At 45.7% G+C, this 27,704-nt stretch overlaps 1 long non-coding RNA gene across 1 annotated transcript in view; it reads right to left on the bottom strand.

Annotated features, from left to right (window-relative positions):
- Positions 1–27,704, bottom strand: part of LOC138467144 (uncharacterized) — an 89,508-nt gene that overhangs the window by 24,123 nt on the left and 37,681 nt on the right. Inside the window, exon 2 of the long non-coding RNA XR_011268071.1 lies at positions 9,566–9,672. This is a non-coding gene — a long non-coding RNA (uncharacterized lncRNA). The remainder of the gene's footprint in view (positions 1–9,565; positions 9,673–27,704) is intronic.

Below are 27,704 nucleotides of genomic sequence, written 5' to 3'. Positions count from 1 at the left end.
ACCATCATACTGTCTGCCACATGAATTAGGCCCACATGGGGCTGTAGCACACTGTGACCCCATAGTAAATAGAACACTACATGAGCATACCTTACTAAATTCTATCAAGGTATTGATGTACTATTTCCCACCTCCCAACAGGTACCCAAGCCATCCCAGGATCCCATTGAAGGCAGCAGTACCACCAGCACACCTGCCACAGGAAGTGGCAATAAGGGTACAGGACTGTTATATTGTGTGCACACTGACCTTACGTCAGTGTGGACTGTTCAGAGTTGAACGCTCTGTATGAGAGTGTTCAACTCATTTCAATCCTGGCAGCCCAACCTCTGGGGGCCTTTGATTAAAGCTCATAGAAAGCTTTATTGGGTTGTCTGCATTTATTACAAATGGTGACGAGGTACACCCCATAAGGCCCCCGGGGCAGTCACCATTCCCAGCCCCTGCCTGCGACTTTCATTCCGTGCCAGTCGCTCCCGCGGCTCCCTGTGCCACACCTTCTGCCCTGCTTTCCCCGGCTGCCAGACGAGACACAGGAGAGGTTTTGCTGGCCTTCCTCACAGCCTCCGGCGCTCTGCTTGTGAAGGGCGCCGCTCCTCCCCGCTGGGAGTTCAGAGCGGCGCACATTCCCCAACGGTGCTCCAGGCAGCAGGAGAGCTGTCCAACCTTCAGGTCAGAGGTGGGGGGATGACACAACAAAGACACTTTAACTGCTACACGAACGTACACGTTTTATTTTTGTTTGTTTTGCTGAAATTGGGAACATTTGCTTCAGCCCATTGAAACTGACACCGCAGCGTTCATTAGAACGTTGTGTCCTTTTCAAAAGTTGCCACTTTGTTGCCCTGCAGTGCGCACGCAGCAACAAGGAATTTCAGGAACCATCACTCTATTTCAATCTTTCATTGCTGCCATTGTGATGCAATTTTAGAACTCAATTTTAACACTCCATCAGAGACTTTTCAGGACCAGACATCCTGCGTGTCAGACCATTGTGAGGTCACAATCTACGCTGGGACTCACCCATTGTACTGATGCCTAGAGACCATGTGATCACAGTATATGTCCCACAGGATTTCATAGACATTCTCCAGCATTGGCTGTGTACAGTGTGCCATGCCCCATCTGCACTTGTTCCCATTAGGGCGCTTCACGGCATACGTCCAGAGGGCAGGCGTGTAGAACGCACACGCACCCACCAATCTATTGGCTGCAAGTCAGAGCCATTCCCCATAACCTCATTCAACCTCATAAGGTGTCTTCTTTGTATTCTCTGAGCCACCGCCATGCAGTGTATTCCTCCACCGACCAAGTTTCTTCCATGTCCTGGCACTCCCACATGTCCCTGGGAACAGTGGATAGATGGCTTTCAGGTATACCTGACGGCCATTGGTGGTAATAAATTCAGCGACACCTCAAGGAGGCGACTCTACTAAACTGTACTGGAGCAGAGGCCCTCAGAATATTCAGGGCGCTTCCCGAACCGGATGTTGCAGAGGGTGACGGCAACGGCAACCGCAAATATGAAAATGCACTGGCCAAGCTCTCCAAACATTTTGGCAACAAGACAAATGTCGTCATGGAGAGGTACAGATTTTTCTCCAGAAAACAATTGAAGGGTGAAACTGTTGATGCCTTCCTTCCGTCCCTCAGGACGCTCATGTCAACTTGCAACTTTACCGGTGTCGGTAATGAGTACCTTAGAGACCAGTTGGTGCTAAATGTCGCTAATCCACGAATTCAACAGAGACTGTGGCAATCCAAAAATCCATCCTTGGAGGAAACCACTGAGATCGCCAGAAGCATTCAATTGGGTGACCGTTGCTTGAAAGAGAGATTCGACCAGGCAGGGACCTCAGAGGTGAAATCCATCGAAGCTAACATAAATGAACCTTCAATAGCCCTCGTGAGGAGAACATTGCCACATGCCCCGAGGCCCTATCTACCTAGAGGGAAGAACTCGCTACACTTCAATCAACCTTCTCAGCGCTGCCATAAATGCGGTTGGCAGAAACACGGCGATGTTGACAGAGAGTGCCCTGCAGCGGATGTTGAGTGCTATAAATGTTATCAGATTGGTCATTTCGCCAAAGTGTGCAAGAACACAAGAGGCAGGTCGAGTAGTTTTAGGAGGCCATTTGCCAGACCAACGAGAGGCACTGTGCGAGCTGTAGAAAACACTCAAGAACACGATGAGATGTTAACTGTCAATCTAAGGAGTCCACCCATACAAATACTTACCGTCACCTCCTTACAACACTCCAAGGGCCCTTGGGTCGACATGCAGATCAACGGAGTATCACTGCCTGTAATGGTGGACACAGGATCCCCATACACAAAGGTTGGTGTAGAAACCTTTCTGTCTGACTGTCTGGTAAAATGAGCAATTTGAAGGACACTACAGTACAAGCTACAGGTTATGGGAAGAGTCCCATAGATATTATTGGCTATACATGGGTGCAACTCAAGTTCCGTGACAGGACGACCTACTGCAAGCTCTTCATAGCAAATAAAGGTTCATCCATAGTAGGCTGGGAGGAGCAAGCCGCTCTCTCTGTGAGAATCCATCCCGGAGAGGAGAACCCCATAATGTCTGTTCTAAATGACGAGAAAAACATCAAAGATACCCTGGCACTACAGTTTCCCAAGGTGTTCCCTGGAAAAATTGGACTCCTAGAGGGGTTATAGCATAAGATCATTCTCAAGATGGGGGCCATTCCTATAGCCCACAGAGTCCGCAGAGTCCCCATAGTAACAAAAGAAGCACTAAAGAAATAACTGATGCGTTTATGTGAGCAGGACATTATACAACCTATCGAGAGCTCAGAATGGCTTGCTCCCATAGTACTTGTAAAGAAACCGGATAACTCCATAAGAATGTGCGTTGACCTAAGAGACTTAAACAAAAACATATGGATCGACAGGCACCCTCTCCCAAACATATCGGAGCTGGTAACGACCATGAAGCCTGCAAGGTACTTCAGTACCCTAGATCTTTCATCTGCATATCACCAAATAGACCTGGAAGAAGACTCCAGAAGCCTCACCTCATTTGTCACTCCCTGGGGAGCATTCAGATTCAAAAGGATGCCTTTTGGCCTCGCATCCGCCGCCGCTGTATTTCAAAGATTAATGTCACACCTGTTTGGAGGTTTGGGAGGATTACATTGTTTCCAAGACGACATCCTCATATCGGCCGTATCAGAACAAGAACACAATGCAATACTTACCAGTGTATTAAGAGTGATTCAAAAAAGTGGCCTCACCTTAAAATTGGAAAAATGTAACATCAAATGCAACAAAGTGTCCTACCTTGGCCACTCCATAGACTCAAATGGCATCAGTCCCAAGAAAGAACTGATAGATAACATCCTAAGCATCGCTGAACCTGTAAACAAAGACCAATTAAGAAGCTTTCTTGGAATGACCGAGTACTACTCAAAATTTGTAGGTAACTATGCTGATAAGACCAAGAACATGAGGAGTATCATGAAGAAGATGAACAAGTTCGACTGGTCCGAGAAGTGCAAAATAGAATTTGTGGAAATAAAACATAATATCAATCGAGCACCCACTTTAAGCATGTTTGACTGCAAGGCAAAGACAATTATATCAGTAGATGCCAGTAAGGTTGATCTAGGCGGAGCCCTGGAACAAATCCACAGCAAGGGCAAAGTAACAATTGCCTTTGCATCCAGAGTACTAAAAGGAGCGGAATTAAATTATTCCACGATAGAGAGAGAGACGCTGGGCATAAGATGGATCCTACAACATTTTCGGAACTTAATTCGGGGTTTACCCGTTATACCCAGAACAGACCACAAACCACTTGTACACGTTCTTCAGTCAAAGACACCTCATCTCATATCCCCGAGAATAAGACGTTGGATCCTTGATATTATGTAATACAACATCAACATATGCCATACTCCAGGAACACAAAATCAAGTGGCTGACTGCTTTTCCAGGCTATCGACCAATCAGGACATTGAACCTGAAAATCCAGACCAAGACATAATAGCAACCATAAATCCAGCCATTCCCATCGATGAGTGGAAAAGCAAGACAAACAATGATCCTGAGCAAAGGGAAATCAGGAAAGCAATAACAGACGATTGGGTGACACCATCCCAAAGTCTAATAGACTTCATGCCCATCAAGCAAGAAATATACATGGACAAAGAACATACATACAGAGGTGACAGAATAATCCCACCGATACAGCTCAGAAAAAAATTGCTGGATCTAGCACATGAAGGGCACCTTGGGAGAAGTCTAACCAAGAACCGTTTAAGATGCAACTACTGGTGGCCGAATATGTGGAGGGAAGCAGAGGAGTTGGTCAAAAATTGCTCCGCCTGTGCCTCAAGCGACAAGTCAAAAACCACAAGGAAAACACCATTACGGCCAATTGAAAGCCCAAAGAATGTATGGTCTAAACTGGCCATAGACATCAGGAGGCAATTTGAGAATTTAGAAGCGGTAAAAATTCACATTATAGTCTTAGTAGACTATACATCTAAATGGACGGAGTGGGGTGTAGCAGAGACAAACGTAACCACAAAAAAAATCACTGAATTCCTGACAGACATATTCATTAGGGAAGGTGATCCCAAAGAGCTAGTCTCAGACAATGGGTCACAGTTCATGTCACTAGAATTCCAGGAATTCCTCAAAGACAAAGCTATCCATCATATCACCACCTCATTATACAATCCGATCTCCAATGGCCTCGTAGAGAAAATGAACAGGCTAGTGAAAGGTGTGATTCAATTAGCCATCGTCAACACACTTCCGTGGAGGGAGACACTCAAGGAGGCCTTAGTTGCATACAGGACAACTCCACACTCCACCACCAGTGTCGAACCATTCACAATGATGAGAGGCAGAATCATCTACAATCGACTCAGACCAGCCTGGATCTTTATGGACAATGGAGAGGTGAGATTATACATGGATCACATTCAGGAACGTGTAAGAGAGAAACAGAGCAAATACAAAACATACTATGACTCAAAAAACAAAGTAAGAGAGATGACAATTCAAGAAGGAGATTTGGTATCTGTTAAAGAACCCAAGAAGACCCTCAAGGGGGAATCCCACTTTAGATCCCCACAAAGGGTGGTGAGATGCTATGACAAATCTGTACTGTTGGAGGATGGAAAGAAATGGTCAGGCGATGACCTAGTGAAAATAGAGAGAGACCACAAAAAACCCAATACAATTAAGGACATACCGACAAGAGATGTTATCCAGCCAGAAGACACACATCAACAAGACTGTGATGACAACAAAGACGTGATCGCTGACCCCACAGTCAGTCTTTCCAAGAGGAACCGGAGAATCATCCGAAACTACAACGATTACTACATCTATTATTGATGCACGAAGCACTACAGTTTACTGTCAAGAGGAAACCTCCAATAAAAAAAATTGTTACAGTTATATTCCCTTGTTCTCCTTTCACTTTTCTCCCCACCCTTCTCCCTTCCTTTTCCTGCCTCCTCGTAAGGGAGATGTTATATTGTGTGCACACTGACCTTACGTCAGTGTGGAATGTTCAGAGTTGAACGCTCTGTATGAGAGTGTTCAACTCATTTCAATCCTGGCAGCCCAACCTCCGGGGGCCTTTGATTAAAGCTCATATTAAGCTTTATTGGGTTGTCTGCATTTCTTACAAGGACATTCTCCAACTGGGAAGAGGAGTGCCCACAAGACCCCAAAATCACCCCTGACCAAGGGCACTGCTGCTGCCAACTCTGTGGGCACAAGCACACCGGTCATAGTTGTGCCACCAACTCTGGCCATAACGCTGGCTGCAGGACCTCTCACCACTGCTGGGGAGTATGATGACCACCCCACCCAAGTGACAACATGCAGGCACGGCACCAGGCCACTGCACCCGATGACACAATGTCACCTGATTCTGCCACCACAGCCTCAACCTCTGCAGGTTCCCCTGCTAAGCAGATGTCCCCAGATTCCTCCCCCTACCCAGCATATCACTAATGCAGTCCAAGCCCTTCCCCTTGTTATCTCGCTGTGCTATCCATTATCACTGGCCCTACAACACAGATTCCTCAATTCCGGATGATGAGGAACATGCAGTCCAGGCACCCCCAAGGCGAGTGCAGGAACACACCCTCAATGCCATCTGGGAAAGGCTCACCCAGATTGAGCAGTGCCAGGAGGCAATTAAGCAGATAGCCAAAGATTAACTGGCAGACTCCAAGGCAATGTATGATGCGGTGCTGGGTGCCTTAAGGTGGGTGGCCACTTCCCTGGACCGCCTGGGTTTGTGTCGGCGTGCAGCAGGCACCACTGCCAGCAACACCCTAATGAGTCAAAGGGTGTTGGCTGAGCACATGTCTGCCACACATTAGAGAATGTCCAGGGCCATCACCCTCATGATGCAGCACCTCTAGGGCAGCGAACCTGCAAGTTCTGTGTCAGCCCCCCCTACTGAGGTTTCATTGGCAAGCCCACCACCAAAGTGCTCCCAGAATCTGTACAAGTCATGCAACCATGCCTGCAAGGAAAGGGTACAAGAGGAGGAGAATGTGGACACTTTAAAGGAACAGGCTGGAGACCACAGGGGGTGGAGAGGGTTATGGTTTTGAAGATGAGAGTCTGGGTAGGTTAATGGTGTTGGGGATGAGGATGTGGGGGTTCATTGTGTTGGGGATGAAGGTGTGGGGAGGGTTGCAGTGTTGGGGATGAAGTGCACAGTTGTACAATAAATCACTTTGTACTACAGCCATTGGATCCAGTGCTCATTAAATTAGCATTATACATGTGAATAGAGTGGCAGTTAAATGTACAGAAACAGGTGTCTATATGTGCTTTCAGAAATATTTGTTATGATGTCCTTCCGGACAATACATCCTTTTCTCAATTCATCACGTCTTTTGTGAGGTGCCATGTCCTCGCCTGCATCGTCTTCACCATCTGAGTCGGAGTGTGCTATGTCCTCATCTGGATATATTCCGGTGTATGCACACGTTGCAAATGAAAACAATCTTAGCCTGTTTTTCAGGAGTGTACATTTGTACCCCACCTGTCTGGTGGAGGCACCTGAAACTTCCGCTGATAGTCCAAACTTGCCTTTTATGCATGTCCTGGTCCTTATGTGTCCCTTGTTGTTGGTTGTCTCCTGCGGTGTACCAGGGTATCTCACTGATGCCAATAACCACTGTAGCAGCGGATAGCCTGAGTCCAATACAGCAGGTAGGAAGAAGTGTGTTGAACATTACAGTTTTGCGTCTGCATGCTAATGTCGTTCATTTTTGTCTTTACGGCCTTTGTGTGCTCAAAAGTGGGTAGGGCTGGCACCCTGTGCTACACGGGGATGAAGGGGTTGTAGTGGCTTTTTGTGGGCACTTTTAGGGTTTCTAAGATGAAAGCTGACACAAAGGTCGCCTGGTGGTGTTTATAGGCATTTATTTGCTCATTAAAAGGTCCTCATCATCCCTACATTCTAAGAGGGATTTCCCTAGCTCAAAACTAATACTGAAGGGTCTCCCTTCCCCTGGTGTCTCTAGCACAACTCCCAGTTCAGGACCAGTTCATAACCAGGAGAATGACTACTTTCTCCTGGTATTGCTTGTTACAGTTCACAACAAAACCTGGGAGAATGACTCCCTTCCCCTGATGTCTTTAAGACAACTCCTAGTTCAGGACCAGGAGAATGATTACATTTTCCTAGTATTGTATGGCACAGTTCTCTTTCACAACCTTCTGCTTGATGCACACTTTGTCACTCTAGTTTATAGTTAGCAGAGTCAAAATTCCTTTGTTGTTGATCACTGGGCTTAATGCCACCACTGCAAGGGGGAAGTCCTCTTTGTTAGTCAGTTCCCTTTTGTTGGTGTCCCGGCCCTTCTCTAGCGTGCAGTAGGCTCATTGTCGCCACTGTGGCGAGGAAGCACTCCTCTAATTTTCTCAGTATTTGCTTTCAGTTCCCAGACCCTTCTCTGGTGGTCAGTGGTTCTCTCTTTCCGACTGTGATGAGGAATAGTGCCTCTAATACCCTCAGTATTTGGTTTCGGGTCCTAGACCCTTCTCTGATTATACCCAGTAGTGGGATCCCCATTTCTGAGGTGAGAGAGAGCTTTGTGAACCATCTTCCCTTCTATCCTCGTAACCCCTATGGGTCTCCCAAACCTCACATTAACCTTGTGTGGGATCGTGGTACATCACCTGAACTTCTGGGCACAGAGGGTCTTCTCTCTGTCTCTGTTGGTTCACTGCAGTTTCTCCATTGGCTTTGCTGTACTAATCCCATCTGTTTCATGGCTCTGTTTTCCTGCTCGGTATTCTGACCAGGTTCGCTCCTTCAGAACCCGTAGAGGACTCCCATGGCATTTCACTGGTATCCTCTTCTCTCTGGCCTTTAGGCAGCACCTGAATCTCTTGCACTGGTTTACGCCCACACCTGCTAGACTCAGCAGGGTCTGACATGGCTGCGCTTGATACAGCTGAACTTGACCCATTGGAAAGTCTGCTGTTAAAATTCATACCCTGTATGTAGTTCCTCCCATGTGGATTGTAAAACTCATTTGTCTCTGTTGATAACTTAATCCTCATGCCTCCTCTGGACCACCTCATACCAGAACTTTGGCCTTCATGTCTCCTGGGCTCTTCCTCATCCTAGTACTTGTGGCTTTAGTTTTATCTCCTGGGTTACAATAACACATAGGTTTACTTTCAATAAAATGGTTCTGAACAGTGGGGAGGGCTAGGGAATGTTGGGGAATGACAACATGCAATGGGATGTACCCCAGGTTAAAATCTTTGTCCTCAGATGGGGAGTCCCTGACCATGAGGTCCTCCCACAGTAAACCACCCCAAGGAGGACTATTGGGTAATGGCTGCACATCCCTGGCCTCATGGAAAGGGGATGCCCCTTGGGAGAAGTGACAATACCTTTTGAATCGTCACTGCACTTCGTCACTGCACATGCTCTCAGGTGTCTCTGTGCCTTGCGTTAGTTGGATTATTAGCCTCAGTGCCACATGGAATGTGGTTCATGGGACTTTTAGTTTACTCACATATGATCTAATGCCTGTCTCCATGTGTGCCTCTGTTAGGCAACATCATCAGATGTCATACTTACCCAAGAGCCAGGTTCGTATTTCTCAGAGTGTGTACATATATGTAGGGAGGGTGCTGCTCCTCAGTATCATGGAATCATGTGTTGAACCTGGGAATTGGGTGCAGCAGTGGCTGATGGTCACATCCGCCTCACATGTCATCTGGTAAGACCAGTGCCTGTGATTGTGGCCTCCATGGGAATGGGGAGTTACCGGTATCTCCTCCACCTGTAATATCTCGGTAAGATCAGAGGAATTACCTTAGCAAGAATTGGGGCTAATGTGCCCATTTCTTGTGATCACCAGATAGGTGATTCAGTGCGAAGTAATTGTGCATACCCTCTATTGTGAGAATCCAGTCAAGGATATATAAAGAACTCTTAAGCTGGCCTGGGTTCTCAATCAGGTCACACAAAGAGCAAACCGTTCTATTAAGAAGGTCACAGCAAAGCTCATTAAAAGCCTGTACTTACCCACGTCCTTTCTCCAACTGTGTAACTTTAAGATTTACAAACAAGGATTCTTCAACAGGACACATGATTCTTCTAAACAATGAGAGACATTTCCAGTGGGCTGTCGCCTGCAAGGAAACAAAACACAACTCAAATGTTATTGCCTGGAGAGGGGCCGAGACAGGGATCTGAAATGCTCTTTTCCAAATCAACACGTCAAGACTAAGCAGGTGTTCCAAGATCACTATCGGGTAAATTCCCATCCCATATAGACCCTTGGATACCACTTTACCCTCAAAATAACGAATACAGGGTAAAAGTGAGAATTTACCAAATCTCGCGTCAACTGTGCACAGTTGGTTAGCTAAAGCTGTGGCTCAGAATTTTAAACAGGTCCACAAGTGGGGTTTACTTGGCTTTGAGGATATCAAGAAGCCCAAGTGCACAAGACCATCATCCCTTTCAACCAATTCAGTCCAGATCTGCCACTGAAAGGTCGTGCACTTTTACCGTTGTGAATACTCCATGACTTTAGTTTCAGTTGAATAAATCTTGAGAGAGTGTACATTCACAAAATTGGAAAAGCCCTCAATTAAAAATGTTGAAGACCAATGAGGGTTTCGGTCAAAGATCAAGAAGTTATCAGTGGAATCTATACATAGTGGCCTCATGTTGTTCAATTTGGGAGTTGCTAGGGCAACAGGTTGGAGATAATCACCAATATCTGCCATATAAAGATTAAACAGGCAGGGCACTAATACACACCCCTATCTGACCCTGCAAACGGTGGGGTTTTGGCGAAAGAGTGACCCAGTATGATTCAGATGGACTTAGATGTTAGAGTTTTCATAAAGCCCAATTATCATCCGTAAGAGACAGTACTGGATGCCCCAGCTTTTATGTTTGGACCACCGCATACTTCAGTCCATGGCATCAAATGATGCAGAAAGATCTATGGATGCCTTATAAATTGAGTATAATTTCCTCACCCATACCAGATCTTGAATGCGCTTTAACATGAGGCCATTCAATGGAGTGCCCATATGTCTCCTAAAAACAATTAGCTATTTATCAATTCTCCCAGTCTCCGACACCCACAGCTCACGGTGTTGAAGTAAAATACTATGAAACGCGTTGCTGTCAGCGTTTACTATGGCAATAGGGCGGTAGTTAGTTGGGTCAGATCTTGCTCTCTTTTTATATATGGGTACGATTTGTTCCGACGACCAAGACTTCGGAAATTATGAAGATTTAACCATGCTTTGAAATAGGCAAGTGAATACAGAAGCCCATACACCCGGATTAACTTTAAATAGAAGGTTAGAAAGCTTATTCAGGCCTAGTGCGCAAGAAGAAATGATCTTAGTTATAACTTCATAAATATTCTCGTAGTTCATGTTTAAAATGCTAGTGTCTTCACCAGGATAGGGTTCTATTGTTTGAATGCTATCCATGTCGCAACACTGTAATGTTTAGTCCTTACTAACTCTTGGATTGAGTCAGAACAGCAGAATACTGATTGTTACTATTTCCTTTCCTTCAGCTTTTGTTAACTTTAAGAGGGACTGTGATGGATTGCCATTTGTCAAGGATGTAGAAGCACTTGCTTTTTTGATTTGTATTAATTAATAAAATGATGCAGTTAATTCCATCTCTTAAAGGGTCATCTGCTGATCACATTCTCCTTTCATAAGCTCCATGCCAAAAGCTTAGTGTGTATCTGTGTCCCGCTGAATTATTATCCTGATTTGCAGTGTCTGCCTTACCAGTGCCACAGAGCAGGTTCAGTGGTCACAGTGGCTCATTTGACCACTGTAGTGTCAGCCAAGTCTCTGCAATACAGTGGCTGCATTTAAGATGTACCCCCCTCAACCAAAGCAATGGTGATCATAGGCAGCCCACGATGGTGGCAGGTTATACTCTAAAATAAAGCTATAACTGCATTTATGCATAGTGCATGGCACTACTTATGATCATCATGGCAGCCACAATTCAATTTGATATCACACATGTGTCAGCTCCTGTGAGTCAGCTCTGTTGTGGAAGCTTATGTTTATTATTGCCAGACAGGCTGATCCTGCCAAATGACAATCCAGGACAGGAACATGAATGGCCATGCCTATTCTTTAATCTCTTTGTGAGGGTAGGTAACACACTTTGCCAGAGACAGCTGCTCACCAGGCAGCTGCCCTGAGCATATCAAAAGAGCATGCCCATTCGAAGGGAGTCCCTCACACTATACTGCTTCATTTCTAAAGGCATTTCATCCAAGTGAGAAGGTAATGGAGCGGCTTTAGAGTAGTGAGGAGGGCTCTGTTCAGTCGAAGTATACTTTCACCATTGTGTTTCTCTCTGACCTTCTCTTTCCTTCCTGTCCCCGTCACTTCCTAACTTTTGTCCAATCACCTGCTAGCTTTTGTTTACCTTTAAAAGAAGGGATCTTCCACTACGTCTTTGATTCCTCTGAAACTACACCTGAGAAGGATTCACTGTACTTCTTCTGAGACAGTTTCACTTTCCAAAGTTCTCAACCACTGAGGTGAAGGAGCATATCTAGGCAGAGGAGTGCTATGCCCCATAACCACTCTCTGGGCACATAGGGGTGGGTCAGGACCTACAACTACGCAGCAGAATCAATCAAGGCAAAGAGAAGCAGACCTTGAAAGGACTCATCCTGTTCTAGAGCCGCTGGAGTGGGACTAACTGCATCTGGATTACCAGAACAGCTAAAGGCTCTCTGAACTGTTGTCAGCACCATTGATGCCAAGGGATTCCACTGCCCACCACGACCTGGGTCATCAGTAAACGAAACACAAGTAAATACAGTATTTGCTTATATTTATTTATTGGTTTATTTTTTAAATTATAGAGCACCCTAAGCCCTGAGGCATCAAGGCATTGATACATGACCAGTTACATGCACGACAATAAAGGCATACAATTACATACCATGTTAGCCAGGCATTACAGGTTTTTACAATTTCTCATTAACCCAACATGGAGAAAGCACTTGGCAGTTCACCATTAAGTGAACAACAATGTTTTTAGCACTCTCCGGAAAGTCCAGTAAGAATGTTCGGCTCGCAAGGTAGGCCGGAGGAAGGCCAAATGTTTGGCCGCGATGGAAGGGCAGCTAGAGTCTCCTGTTTTGGCACGTTTGAATTTGGGATGAGTGATGCAGTGGACAAAGAGTGCCCTGGTAAGTTTATAAGAGGATGCTTTTGTGATTATTTGAGATAGGTAGGGTGGCACACTTGGGCAAGCACCTTTGCGTGATGGAGAGTGTTTTGAAGGCAATCTGTTCACGAATGGGTAGCCAGTGGGCTTTTTTCCTAGCCACAGAAATATGATCAGCTTTAGGGATATTCAGTGGAGCTCTAAGAGCGTTGTTCTGAATAACCTGCATTTTTCAAATGTTGTTGTTAGTGGTACCTGCAAAAAGGGCATTGCAATAGTCAAGCCTAGATCCTATGGTGGCTCATGCTATTGTAAGGCAGCTAGCCGGGGAGAGGAAGGGTCTGGATTCGTTGATTAGTTTGTTCATGTAGGTGGCGTAGGAGGTGATGGCGCTAACTTGCCATGAGAGAGATAGGGTGGCATCCAGATTTATGCCAAGCGTTTTTACAAAAGGAGAGACTGGGATTGAAATACCATCAGTGTTAAAGGAGGAGAATTGGAGATCAAGCTTGAGGGGGGACCCACCAAACGTATCTAAATCTTCTCATTAATCAGGCAAAGACGGTGTGTGGCCATCCAGGCCTGGATGGTTGTGTAGACAGTGTTTAGGGTGGAGGAGTCCTTGTGGTAGTTGCCAGTAGTTGCCAGAAAGGGGGAGTAGGATTTGCGTGTTGTCGGCATAGTTTGTGTAAGATATGCCGTTTGAGTGCAGGAGGGCAAATAGCAGTATTGTGAATACGGTAAACAAGGTTGGGGCTAAGCAATATCTTTGCGGCACCGTGCTGGTATTTTCCACAAATTCTCTAATGGATCTTTACCGTAGGAAGGAGGCTATCCAAGATACGGCTTCAGGAGAGAAGTCAGCTGAGGAGTATAGGTGCTGACCCAGGATTTTGTGGTCCACCAGGCCGAACGCCACTAATAGACCAAGGAAAAGCAACAAGGCAGGCTTGCCTTCATCCCTGATTTCATCAATCTGGATCTTTAGGTCGAGTAATGTCGACACTTTCCCATGTCCAGGGTGGAACCCTGACAGGTGCATACCCAAGATGTGGTTGGATTCTAGGTATCGCTGAACCTGCAGGTAGCCGGCTCTATCCAAGATTTTTAGCAAGAAAGATAGAGTTGTGATAGGGCTGTAGCTGGTGGGGATTGTAGGGTCTAGCATGGGCTTTTTGATAAGAGGAAGTACCCAAGCTTCCTTGAGGCTGGTAGGCACTATGACAGTGGAGAAGGAGGTGTTGACAAAAGAGGAGATGAGGGGTGCTGAGATGTCTGAGCAGTCTTTGATGAGGCTCACTGCGCAAGTATCTGCTTTACATGGTGATGGTTTATGTCCTTTTAAAATGGATTTGACTTCCTCTTCAGAAGCATTGGTGAAGTAGAACATGGGAACATCTTGGGTGCTGATGGCGGAGGGGGATAAGGCTGTCAGAAATATTTGTGAGGATTCGATCAGGGGTTGGTTGGTACCAATTTTTCTGTGCAGGGTGTCAATTTTGGCAAACTTGGCATTTTTAATATTTGTACACCATGACTCATCTTTGGTGTTAGTGACCGCCGAAGAAGTGGGGTCCTCAAGTTCCCTGAGAATAGTGAAGTGTTGGATTTAGCATTGGTAATGAAGGTATTGTAGGTGGAGGACTTGGCAGAGAGGATGGCTTTTTATAGAGTTTGGCAGCTGCATTGAACAGTAGCTTTTTAGCTTCTTCTGGTGATGTTTTCCAGTTAGCTTCTGCTAACCATTTGTTAGTGCAGAGCGTTTAGAGTTCTGGGGTGAACCATGCAATTCTATGTGCAGATGGTTTAAGCATGTGTGGCTTGAGTGGGGCTATGGTATCAATAGCAGCAATAAGGCTTTTGGCATACAGATTCGCTAGTGTGTTGAGGTCATTGGTAAATGGGGCCTCAGGTAAGCGTGAGCTGAGTATGGGAATTAGACATTCCTTGGTGAGGTTTCTGGCGCTGTAGGCAAGATTAGGTGGCACCGGGATTGCAACAGGAATGTTGTGTTCCGTTGGTGAGATGGAAAACTTCACTATGTTGTGGTCCGACCATGGGCAGGGGCTATTGGTGTGGATAGACACCTGACAATTGAGATCCGCAATTCAGTCTAGGATGCGACCTTTGTTGTGTCTGGGGGTGTTCATGCATTGTAGGAAACCAAGAGCGCTAAGCGAGTTGGAGAGCAATGTGGCTGCTGGATCGTCAGGGTACCAAGGTGTGCAAGAGATTCTTTTAAAAGGACAGGTCTGGGCCTGGGGAGCGGTAGATGGTGTGAAGAGTAATGGTGTCCGAGCAAGAATGGGTCAGTTTAACTGACAGGATGTCACAGTTGTCTGGGAGGGTCGAGTTCATTCTCTGATAGGCGGTTCTTCCCTTGCTATGAGTGCTACTCCTCTGGATCTAGAATCAGATCTGTCAGAGTGGAAGATGGTGTAGCCAGGGGGCAGTGCAATGGAGAGGGCAGGGCAGATGTGCCATGCAACCATATTTCTGTGGTTGCTAGGGTGTCAAGGTTTAAGGAGGTGATATGATATGATATGATATGATATGATATGATATGATATGATATGATATGGCATTTGTAACGCGCCTATACACAAGTGTTTCAAGGCACGACGAGGCAGGGAGGGGGGAACAAGGGGAAGACAGACAGCGATCCTACTAGGCCAGGTGTCAATCAGACCGCGCAAGTGCAGGGGTAGGGGGAAGGGAAAAAGTGCAAGGGGAAGGGGGAGGGGGGGAGTGCAGTACAAATAGTAGAATAGAAATAAAAAAATAAATAAATAGGGCCAGCTGGTGGCAAGTGCAAGGTAAGTGCAGACAAGTGCTGGGGGGGGCTGTAGTGATACAGAGACAGTCCCGCAGTGCAGGGGTTGCCAGGGAGGCAGTGCAAGTGAAGAGTGACTGGGCCCAGGACCGAGGTCAGTGAGAGTGGCCCAGTTGCAGAATCAATGCAGTTTTGGTGAAGAATTTAGCAGGGGAGAGGGAGAGAGAAAGCAGAAGTGAAGAGGAAGGTTTTGAGGTGCTTCCGGAACCGGAGATGGTTCTCCTCAAGTTTCAGGGAGGCAGGAAGGCTGTTCCAGAGGGAGGGACCTGCCGCGGAGAGAGATCTACCCCCAGCTCGTTGCTTCGAGAAGCGGCTGACCCTGAGGGAGTTGGAGACGGATGAGCATAGGGCTCGGGAAGGAAGATATTTAGGAAGAGAGAGTTGAAGGTATTTAGGCCCCAGAAGGCCTTGTGGACAATGCAGAGGGTTTTGAACTTAATCCTCGCAGCCACTGGGAGCCAGTGTAGAGATTTCAGTCCTGGAGAGATACGGTCCCTGGGCTTGAGGCCAAGGACAAGTCTCGCAGTTCTGTTCTGGATGAGTTGCAGAGGGCGGAGAGTGGAGGCAGGCAGATTAAGATAGAGGCTGTTACAGTAGTCCAGCTTCGAGAGAACCAGGGCTCGGGAGACAGTGAGCTTCTGGGGGAAGGAGAGGAAGGGAAGAATACCTCTGAGGAGGTGCAGCTGGTAATGTGACTTCTTAGAGACGTCAGATATATGAGGAGAGAAGGAGAGTGTGGAGTCGAAGATGACCCCGAGGTTTTTTGCCTTGCAGGTAGGAGTAGGAAGAGAGCCAAGAGAGGCCGGCCAGAGAGCTGCAGGGAAGGAGGGAGTGGGTGTGCCAATGAGTAGGATCTCAGTCTTACTAGCATTAAGGCAGAGGTCATTGGCAGCACACCAATCCTGGATAGCAGACAGACAGTCAGAGATGAGGGAGGGAGAGGAGGAGGCCGAGGGTAGCCTGAAAATGAGCTGGGTATCGTCCGCATAGCACTGAAAGTTGGGGCAGAGGCCGGCGATGCGGTGGGCAAGGAGTGCCAGACACTGGTTGAACAACCAGGGAGAGAGATTAGGTCCCTGGGGAACGCCACAGGTGGAGAAAAAGATGTCAGAGAGGAAGGACCCAAGTTGGACCTGGGAGGGTCGATTTGAAAGGAAAGAGGTCAGCCACGCCAGAGCCTGACCAGTGATACCCAGGTTATCACGGAGACGGTTGAGCAGGATGGCATGGTTGACCGTGTCAAAGGCAGAAGAGAGATCGAGCAGAATGAGAACACACGGAGTGTTGGAGTCGAGGTTTAAGAGCAGGTCCTCACGGATGTTCAGGAGAGCAGTTTCCGTGCTTCTGGCCGCTCTGAAGCCAGATTGATGGTCATGGAGACTGTCAACAGCTTCAGCGTGGAGGTTAAGCTGGGAGATGGCCAGTTGATAAGATCCTGGATATTAAGGGCATGTGCAGGAATGGACCTGCATTGATTAGAGTGCTTTTTTAGTGGTAAGGTAGGTAGGTGCCCAATCTGCTGACCAGTCGGGTCCTTAGTAGTGTTCTTCTGCTGGATGCTGGGTTTCGGTGGGCCTGGGAGTGCTATGGGTAGCTGCCTGCTTGTTTCTAGGTCTAGGGGGGTGGCAATCCGACCCCCGCGCAACAGTTTCTTTCGGCAGTGATTCGGAGCAGCGAGGTGGGAGTACTGTGGTTGAGCTCTGGGATATTTTGGAATTAGTTTGCATAGGCATGGAGTCTGGATTCAGTCTAGGTGTGGGCAGTAGCTTTTGGGTAAGGATCACTGTTGCAGGGGGATCACAGGGGAGTCTGCAGCTGCGCACGTTCAGTTCTGTAGAAGGCAGCATCAGGCTAGGTGTTGGCTTTATATATGTACATTTCAAAGGCACCACCTGAGTGGTTGGAATTGCACTTACTTTCTCTGCCACAACTGTGGGAATCTAACTCCTAGAAAATGTGGTGGCCAGTCGTTTGACTGATGCATACATATGCAGGCATGTGTCACCCCTACTTTAAGTTGGATTTTGACACTAGCTGGTTCATTAACACTGACGCTGAATGCACTGCCATTCAAGCCATTCTCCCACTTGGAAACCACTCCACAGATGTCAAGCTGTGATCTCTTTCAAACGCACATGTTTTAACCATAGGTTCTCCATGCTGCCATACCTAACTACTTCGTGTCTAATGTGTTCATCTCCTGGGGTTCCAGTGGCTTATGAAGCAGATCATAAAAGTACAGCATCATGAAGAGACCCTTTACTAGTGGAGTGGCGTCATGCTGCAAAAAACTCCCTATTTATTTTTAGAAATGACCTTAATCATCACACATTTAGGAGATCTTTGAAATCTAGTTTCTGGAGATGTTTATTTCTCGTATTCTGAGCTGCTCTCCCTAGCATCTCTTTATTCTTGTAATGATAGATGTTCTGTGTATTGTGATTTCAGTATCATTTTGCACAACGTTTTTTTATGGTTTTCTCGAGCGTTCGCTCTGAACTAAAACTGTAAAGGAAAGGTAGTGTGTGGAGCATGACATGTTGTTTGTGTGATTTCCATGGAGGGGACTCCAGCTACCCCTACATGACTATATTGGTGTACATGTAGCTCATCCTGCGGAAAAGGGAAGTCACTCTTTCCATCTGTTTTGTTTAAAGAGATCGAGTGTGTAAGGGGAACCAGTATATTGCTTGGGGTCCAATCACCACAAGCATTGTTGTCCCAGGTTAGATGGTTTGACTGTTCAGATGCTTGGTCCTTTCTGCGCTCTTTCAGCTTCCAAACATGGTATAATTCAGGCATGCCCATCCTTTGCCCTGTCTTCATGTAATATGCCACTCCATCTGGGCACTGCTTGCACATTGCTGCAACAGTATCGGCCAATCAGTGTGTGATGCCCCTCTGTAATATCTTGGACAAGACAACAGCAGCAGAGACCAGCTAAAGTTAGAAATGTCGACGTGCGGACATAATATTGATTTCATGACTGCCAGCACTCACTGACTAACCTTCGGAACTGGAAGCGCAAATACCAGCTGTCTATCATCCCAACAGCAACACATGCTCGCCTCTGTTTTTGGAGAGCTAAGTAAACAATTCTATAATGTGGCTCAATTGAAAAACACGTCGCATTCGGTGATAGGCAATGGCCTTCACTGCTATTCTTATTACTGCCAGTCTGTGTGCGTTCCAACACAGTATCAAAGGTCACACATAAGCAGAGTTGCCACGAATTGCAGTCTATCAAACATGTTCCGTCTGTGCTGGATGTGGGTGTGCTTATGGCTCCGGAATATGTTGTGAAGTGTACTGCTATCTTTGCAAACCTCATGAGGTTTTTCGGAGACATCATAACTTCTTGCAAATTGGGTTTTATGGTTGTATGAATATACGATTAATAGCACCATAAAGGGTGGTGTGGAGGGCCTGTGGTTTTATCCCATCCCCAAACAACTGAAACCGCTAGCAGATACAGCTACATTACCCACTGAATGAGGAAAGTGAGTGTTAATGTTAATGTTGATATTAAAGGGATTTACACCGCGCACCGTCACCAACCGACTTGGTCCCCAGGCGCTCAGGCGGATCTGCAAACAAGGAGGTGGGGTGCGTTCGTAACGTGAAGAGGGTGTAGGAAAGTGAGAAGGCAGTGTCCTGTTGGCAGCTTCAGTTTGGTTTTCACTGTGTGCTAATAATAATAATAATAATTTAGCATTTATATAGCACTACAAACCCTCAGGTATCTGAACGCTGCTTATTATTACCCATGGTGTGTGGTGCTCACTTATCGACCTCGGAAGGATGAAAGGCTGAGTTTGGCCCTGCCGGGATTCGAACCTGCGTTAGAAAGCTCTGCACGGATGTCAAAGCAAGCGCTCTACTCGCTGTGCCTCTTGTACAGCTTGTGCTGAGCTTGGGTGTGAAGATCGGATCGATGTGAGTCCTCATATGCTGTTGGTGCAACTAATGTGTTAATTGTTTGTTGTTGTGGTGTGGTGAAGTTCGTGAGGTTTGCTGTGCGAGAAGTGGTTGTGTGGGTTTCTTGTGAGTTAACTATGCAGAGTTTTGAGCTTTGTGTTTGTGGGTATATGTCTCTTAATCCTTGTAATTCTTGTTCTCTGTATCCGGTTGTCGTCGTGCAGGCTAGGTATATTCTTTCTATTTCTTCTTGTTTGACTAATTGCTAGGGGCAAAAGCGAGGTGGGTTCCCGGCTGTGTTGTTTCGACGTCAGTACACTCGGTTGGACGAGCATTATCCCCACACAGGTATTGGCGCTGTATCTACATTCACTTGCTCCCATCCTATCCATTTACTGCCGGTGGTCCATCACCACCCATGTCACCCCGTGGGCCAAGGTTTCTGACAGGTCATCTGTACCCTTTGAGGTGAGTTTGAGGTGGTTCGAGTTCATCCCGGTGTATATTTCACAAAAACAATTCTCTAATGTTGTATTTTTTTCTTGTGAGTCTTGTATTTTATAGACTGTGTCGTCAGCATAGTTGTAACGGGTGTGTCCGTGTCTTTCGATGATCTTTATTATTTGAGACAGGTAGATGTTGAATAGTAAAGGGGAGAAGGATGATCCTTGTGGGACTCCACATGACAACTCTTTTGGGCTGGATTTGAAAAGTTTCATCCATATTGTTTCTGTTCTGTTTGTTAGGAAGGATTTAATCCATAGTAAGGCATTGTCAGTGATTCCAAATTCTTCCAATCTCATGATGAGGATGTCATGGTTAACTCTGTGGAATGCTGCAGAGAGGTCTAGAAGTATCAAAGCGGTACTGTTGTCTGAGTCTGCGTTTACCTTTAGAACATCCCAGATTGAGAGAAGTCCTGTTTTCATTGCCCTCATTGTTCTAAAGCCTACTTGTGCCTGGTGTAATAGCCGGTGTTCTTCTATGAATTCTTGGGTTGATCTATACATGTGTGTGTTTCCAGGAGTTTAGCTGGGTACGCTCTGTTGGAGATGGGGCTGTAATTGGAGAGGTCCTCCAGGTTTCCTGCTGTATTCTAGAGGAGCAGCCTGATGTATGCTGATTTGAAGCAGTGTGGCACTTTCCCTGTTGAGATTGATTTGTTGAGCGTGTTCCTATAGTATTCCATGGGTGTTCCTTGTGAGAGGATTGATTTGTAAATGTCAGGGGGGCAGGGATCTGCAGGGGAATTTGATTTGTTACTTAGATTTACCAGTTTGACAAATGTTTCGACTGATATTTGGGGGAAGCTTCAGAGTTTGTTCCAGCCTGGTGGCTGTCTTCAATTTTGTCATTGCATGGTCTGTTTTGTATGGTCTGTTGGATGGTCATTATTTTGTTTTTAAAGTGGTCTGCAAGGTCATTGCAAAGTTTCCTCGATGGTATTGGAGCATTGTTGCAGCCAGGAGGGTTTTTAATTTCATTTATGAATTTAAAGAGTTCTTTTTGGGTCTTTGGTGCTTTGAGGATTCTGTAGTCGCAGTATTTCCTTTTCGCATTTTGTATTTGTATTTTGTATGAGTGGGTGTGTTGTTGAAGTTTGAGTTTCTTTCTGCAATCTTTATTGATCCTCCATTCTAGTTCAAGTTTTCGGCTCTTCCTTTTCATGGCGCTGAGTAGTGAGCTGAACCATTTTGCTGTTGCTCTTTCGCAGGATGGAGTAAAAGGTTTTTCTTTGGCGATCTCATCAATTGTTGTCATGATCCATGTCATAATTGTTGTGAAGTAAATCTATTTTAATTTCTAGGTCAGCTTTGTCCATAGTTGTCGCTCGTGGTTTGGTGATCTCCAGTAGTTCAGTTAGTTTGGAGTTTTTCATGGTTCTCCAGTTTCTTTTCATGATGATCAATACATTTCCCTGTTGCTTGGTTATCGGAGTTGGCAGTGTGATTATGAAGGGAATGATGAGGTGATAGCGCCAGAGGATATTAATTGGTTGTGCATTGGTAGTGAGTTTTCTTTGGCGAAGATGGTGTCTAGTGTATGTCCTGCCATGTGGTTTGCTCCTTTGACTAGTTGATGTAGTTTCATTGTTGCTAGTTGTGTGAAAACAGAAAAAGAATATCAAGGCTGAGTACCCCAAAAGGAAATACACCGAACATGGGTTACAAAGGAAGATACAAAGTACTTTATTTTATACTGAATCCAGTTACAAAAACAGAACAAAATCAGATAGCAATCGGCCCTCAGTACAACACAACGAACTCGAGCGTGGTTCAGTGTGTTCAGTGAGAGATGCTGTATATTAGAATGCATTCGCTTTTTATACATTTAGTGGACACGATGTCCAGCCCCACTTCGGGTTAATATTCCTTTTAATACATAACCGATCTAGAGTTCGTGCCAAGTCTCAAATAACCGCATATAACTGGTTTGCCTTTAATACATGTATCAACAAGCGTATGCAATAACTGTGTATTCTAGAGTTTTCCATGCAGGCCTTCTTAAACATTAATACAATGTAGTTCAAACAGATGTTCTTCGTTCAGTATTTAAATACAATGTCTCAACATATGCTCGTGGATTAGTCTCATTGGACGAGTAATCCTTCTACACATAGGTCGAAGAAGGACAAGGTCTCAGTTCATGACCTCAACAAGTGGCCTGCAGCCAAATTACATATTAGCTATGTACAGAGGTCAAGACGGCCATGTTGTATTCTGGAATTACATTGTCCACCATTTTAGCTCACAGGGTGACTTTTACACAACGAATCCTAAAATGGCGGTTTGACCTAAAATCGCGGCTTACATGGATTTAAGGTCAGAACCTTGCAACACAGATTTCTTCCGCAAGCGACTTTCGAGCAGCTTGGCGTAGGCCAATATTAATATAGTTATTACAATAGGAGGCACAATATACTTTCTATTTCGACAGTTGGCTGACGAGAGATTTTTGTGTGGTTGTGGTTTCTTCATCAAACCAGATGGTGAAATCTCTGAGGATAATCAGGAGATTATTTTCGATAGCTAGGTTGGTGATTGCTTCCGAGAAGGTGTCTACGAAGGCTGCATCATAAGTTGGTGGTCTTTATACCAGTATGAATTTTAAGTTTGTTCTGGGATTTGTTGATAGAAAGAGGAGGTGGGATTTTCACTTTTATCGATGTTTAATGGGTCTACCACTTTAAATTCCAGGTGTTCCTTGTGGATGATTGCCAGTCCACCACCTCTTTTGGTTTACCTGTTTGATTGGACACACTTGAAGGTAACGGGCAGGCAGTTGGTGAGCGTGATCTTGTAGTTTTCATCTAGCCATGTTTCAGTTACGAATAGGATGCCGATGTCTCCGTCACTTAAGAGGTCATCGATTTCGGTGGCATGTTTGGACATTGACCTTGCGTTAATTAGATTGCAGTGGATCTTTTTGATGTGATTTGGTTTATTTGTTGTTCTGTGTTTTGAACTGTGGGTGTTCACCTGGCATGCATCTATGTTGATTCCGATTAGTTGAGGTTCCATGGAGGCTGCTTCTTCATTGAATTGGTCTGTTAGATTAATAATTGGGTTGCTGACTTCTATTGCTTCGTCATCTCCTGTCGTTTGATGTGGGTATCGATAGTCCCCTTCTGGTCTTGTGATATAAGGAGTAAGGGGATTGGTGTTATCCCATTCTCCTCTTGGATCCTCTCGTCTTTTGCTCCGTTGTTCGGGGGAGTTCCTTGTCCATCTGGAGATGTCAGTGCTGTTGCAGTATCTAAGTTCTTTGGTTGATGCAAGGTACAGTGTAAGGCGTAAGGATTTTTCTCTTGCGATGTCTGTTCTGTTGATTGCATTATTTGGCAGGGTGTGTTCTGTATTGCAGGCGCCTTCTACTGGGGTGGTTGAGCTTGTGTATCCGTATTGTTTGAACTGTGTTCATTCTCTGTTTGTCAGCTTCCAATTCTTCGTTGGGCCATTTTGGGTCCTCGGTGGAAAGAGTTGGTCTGGGTTTTGAGTTTATGGGGGCAGTTGCCCAACTGTTGTGCCTTTTGCTATGCTACTTTAGAGTTTAATCCCCTTATGTTGCGATTTCTGGATGCTCTTCGAGGCTGTCTCTTTGTTCAGTTAGTTGGGTAGAGGTTCCTCTTACAATGGAAGGGCTAACCTAGGGATTACTAGATGTTATGATATGATATGATATGATATGATATGATATTTATAACGTGCCTATACACAAGTGTTTCAAGGCGTGATATTGGTTTTTGGGTCCTCATTGGAAGAAGATGGTCTGGGTTTTGAGTTTATGGGGGCCGTTGCCCAACTGTTGTGCCTTGTGCTATGCTACTTTAGAGTTTAATCCCCTTACGTTGCGATGTCTGGATGCTCTCCGAGGGTGTCTCTTTGTTCAATCAGTTGGGTTGGGGTGTTCCTCTTACAGCGGGAGGGCTATCCTAGGTAGTGCTGGACATTGAATGGGTGGCGTGGCTCTTTATGGGCTATGGGGTGCAGGCTAATTAGGTGGAGATATGGTTGTGGTTACTGGCTTTGGTGGCTGCTGGGTGTTCTCGGGTATCAGGCTGCCAGGATTCAATTGTGGCAGGTACTGATAGTATCCAGAGATTTTATAGGTGGTTTACAATGAGTTAGTACTCTTGGGTGTAGGGTATCAGGTGGTGGAAAGGATCTAGGTTTCAGCGGGTGCCAAGCGATGATTGAACACCTCAGTTCCTGATGCCTGCATGACAGCAGATAGGCCCGGGTTCCACAGATGGCAGACAATGATCAAGATTGGGACACCTAGATATCAGCCGATTGTCTACGCCTCACAGAAGGCAGGCAGTTATCAAGTGTCAGGGTGTCAGGTTTGGGACACCCAAGTGAGGGGAGGGCTTGTGTTTAAGAGAGGCAGGTAGTAATTAATGCCTACATTTAAAATGTCTAGACAGTGAGAGGAAGGTCCAGGCCTCACAGAATGGCAGGCAGCAACTGAACACCTAGATTGGGAACACCTAGACAGCAGGAGAGGCTTAGGACTAACTGTATAGTGGTATCACAGTATAATATCCAGATATGGGGAACAAACCTAGATTTGTGTCCCCTGTATAGTGTGGAAGATGCCTAGGTCTCTCAATGCAGTTTAGGTACAGGAGAACAAACTTAGATTTGAGAGACCTGTATAGTGGGAGAGAGGCCTAGGCTTCACAATGCAGTCTGGTACAGGAGAACACACCCAGATTGAGAACCTTGTACAGTAGAAGAGAAGCCTAGATGCCACAATGCAGTTTGATACAGGAGAACACACTTAGATTTGAGAGTCCTGTATAGTGGGAGAGCGGCCTAGGTTTCACAATACAGTAGGTTTCACAATATGAATAGGCAGATATGGAGGTTACACCTAGATTGAGAACCGTGTATAGTAGGAAAGAGGCCTAGATTCCACAATGTAGTTTAGTACAGGCACACTTAGGGCCTCATTACACGGAAGGCGGTAAGGGTTAACGGTCACCGGTAATGGTACCGGTGACCGTTAACCCTTACCGCCTTACTACGAGGTCCCTTAGCGGGTTGGTACTTTAACGCCTGCTTTTAGCAGGCGTTAAAAACCAACCCGCTAAGGGACCTTGGTGCTAATTACGGCACCGCAATTTTGCAGTACCGTAATTAGCACCTTCCCCATTCCTATTATGCCCTATGGGGCAAAAATGGGAATGGGGAAGGGCAATGGTGGAAGGGGGATTACCGCCCCGCCAACCTTGGAATAGGGCGGTAATTCCCCTTTCCACCTAGGCGGTGCCGGTATTTTACCGGCATGGACTAAGGTGCTATTAGCACCTTGGTCCACCGCCTACCATTTAATGAGGCCCTTAGATTTGAGAGTCCTGTGTTGTGGGAGAGGGGCCCAGGCATAACAATGCAGTTTAGTACAAGAGAACACACTTAGATTTGAGGGTCCTGCATAGTGGGAGAGAGGACTAGGCTTCACAATGCAGTTTGGTACAGGAGAACACACTTAGATTTGAGAGTCCTGTATAGTGGGGGAGAGAACTAGGTATCGTATGATAGTGTCTGTATATATTGTAAATTGAAAATTGTTCCTACCTCATCCATTGATGCTGGTTGATGGCAGTCTGTTAGTTTTGTATCATGTCAGGGTACTGCGGCCTGCTGCAAATTCTGGGTCGGGTGAGCTATGCCTTCGCAGCCACTACTAGTTAGATGTAGTTGTAGGGCGCTGTTACTGTGTCCAAGGGCTTGAGTAGGGCACTGTGGGTTTCTCTTGTGCTCAGTGCATAGGACAAAATTAGTGGAAGGGCACGCTTATTACATGGATAGGTGTCACTGGAGTAGGGGGATGTAGGAGTTAGGGTGTGGTGTATGTTAGTGACTGGCCCCTGGCCTCCCCTGCTGAGACCTGCAGACACTGTTTGAGTAGTTGCTTTAGGAGCCGCCCTTTTCCTTAGGCCCATAGCTGCAGGGCTGCATGGCAGAGGGCTGCCCTGGGAGGGTGCCTTGAATGTGGCAAAGGATCAATCAGGAGAGGGCGTGGGAGGGATGAGGGATGAGGGCCAGTTTGGAAGTGGGGGAAGGAGAAGGAAGGAGTCATGTGCAGGTGTGCTTACTAGATAACAAACATACCTAAAATCAACAATTTTAATTCAATGGGGCCTAGACAGGCTCCCTCTTACCTCTAATAGCCTACAGCAATGTTGGAAAGGGTAACCCCTGTTTTTTGGGGGGAAATTGGAAAATGTGTCTGTTCAATTACTATTTTTCACCCTCTTTTCTTTTCTTCTTCAGTATTTGATATACCTCTTGGTGATAAGAATGTAGAGTTTAGATCCACATCCCACATTTTTCAGAACTCCTGGGGAACCTCAGATTTCTTGGGAAGATTTCAAAGATTTGTTGACATTTTACATTGTTGCATCAGGGTTGAAAGATTTTCAGATTAGAGGAAATGTTCAACTCTCATGTGTTATATTGATGAAGAGGCTGTGAGAGTGATTAAAAATGTACCAGAAGTGGATGTACCAGAAGTTAATGGTGGGCAGGTGGAGGGAAGCAGAGATGGGTCGGGCAGGCATGAAAAAATTGGAAGCGAAATATGGAAAACAAGTTAATGTGGTATTTGAGAGATACAAGTGTTTCTCCAAGAAACAATGTGTTGGGGAATCAGTAGATGGTTTTGTAGCTTATTTAAGGGGGTTAGTAACTTCATGTGAATTCACTGGAACTAAAGATGAATACATTAGAAATCAACTCATGATGTTCAAATTCTAACATACAGTAGAGACTCTGGCAAGCAAAGAATCCTCCATTACAAGAGGCATTGGCTATAGCAAAGGGCATTGAACTGACCAGTAAATGTCTTAAAGAATTGAGTGTGAAAATGACAAAGTAAAACATCCAGTTGGTAAAGGGTGAGGAAGTAGAAGGGCAGAATGGAGAAAACATCCATGGTTTGAGCTTTAAGAAATTCTAATAGATATAGGGGGAACAATCATAAATCCAAACAAGGTTTGAGAAAGGGATACTGTCCTCATTGTGGGTTCTAAAAACACGATTTCAATCCTAAAGAATGCCTGGCTTTGAGGGGAAAGTCCAGGAGGTGTGGGGTTGCAGGAATTTAATGCATATTCAAGAATGGGCAAACAAGGTGGTTCACATAGCAGGGGAGGTGGGAGATGATGATGATGGTGAATATTTCTCACCTGAAATTGACATAGTATTGTCAGGAAATGTCACAAGAGTAGTATCAGATTCTGGAACACGATATACTATCATATTGGAGGACAAATCCAAAGAGATATGGTGAGATACGAAACATACGTTACATCACAGGTATCAGGCCGAGAGCGTATGGGGGAGGAAACATTGATTTGAAAGGTTTCGTGTGGTGCGATATTACACATATTACACATGGTGACAGACACATATATGTTAAAGTCTATGTAGCTACCAAAGGATACTGTCTGTTAGGTTGGAAACACCAGATAAAATTGGGATTGGAATTGCATCCTGATAAAGATCGGCAGGTAAGGGCTATTACTTGGCAAATGTCAAAGAAATTCAGTGATGACATGGCTAGGAAATTTGAAAAGGTTTTTCGCAGTGGAATTGGGAGACTAAGAGGTTATGAACACAAGATTCAGTTGGTGAAAAATGTGACCCCAAAGGTACACTAGGTGAAGTATTGTCCTCAGTGTGAGGAGCAAAGTTAGCCTCGAACTGAGAAATCTCTGTGAGCAAA

This window comes from Ambystoma mexicanum, chromosome 4q (genome assembly GCF_040938575.1).
Source record: "Ambystoma mexicanum isolate Mex_15411 chromosome 4q, UKY_AmexF1_1, whole genome shotgun sequence".
Lineage (NCBI taxonomy): Eukaryota > Metazoa > Chordata > Amphibia > Caudata > Ambystomatidae > Ambystoma > Ambystoma mexicanum.
The sequence above is the reverse complement of the archived record's forward strand: the minus strand, read 5'-3'. Positions and strand labels throughout refer to the sequence as shown.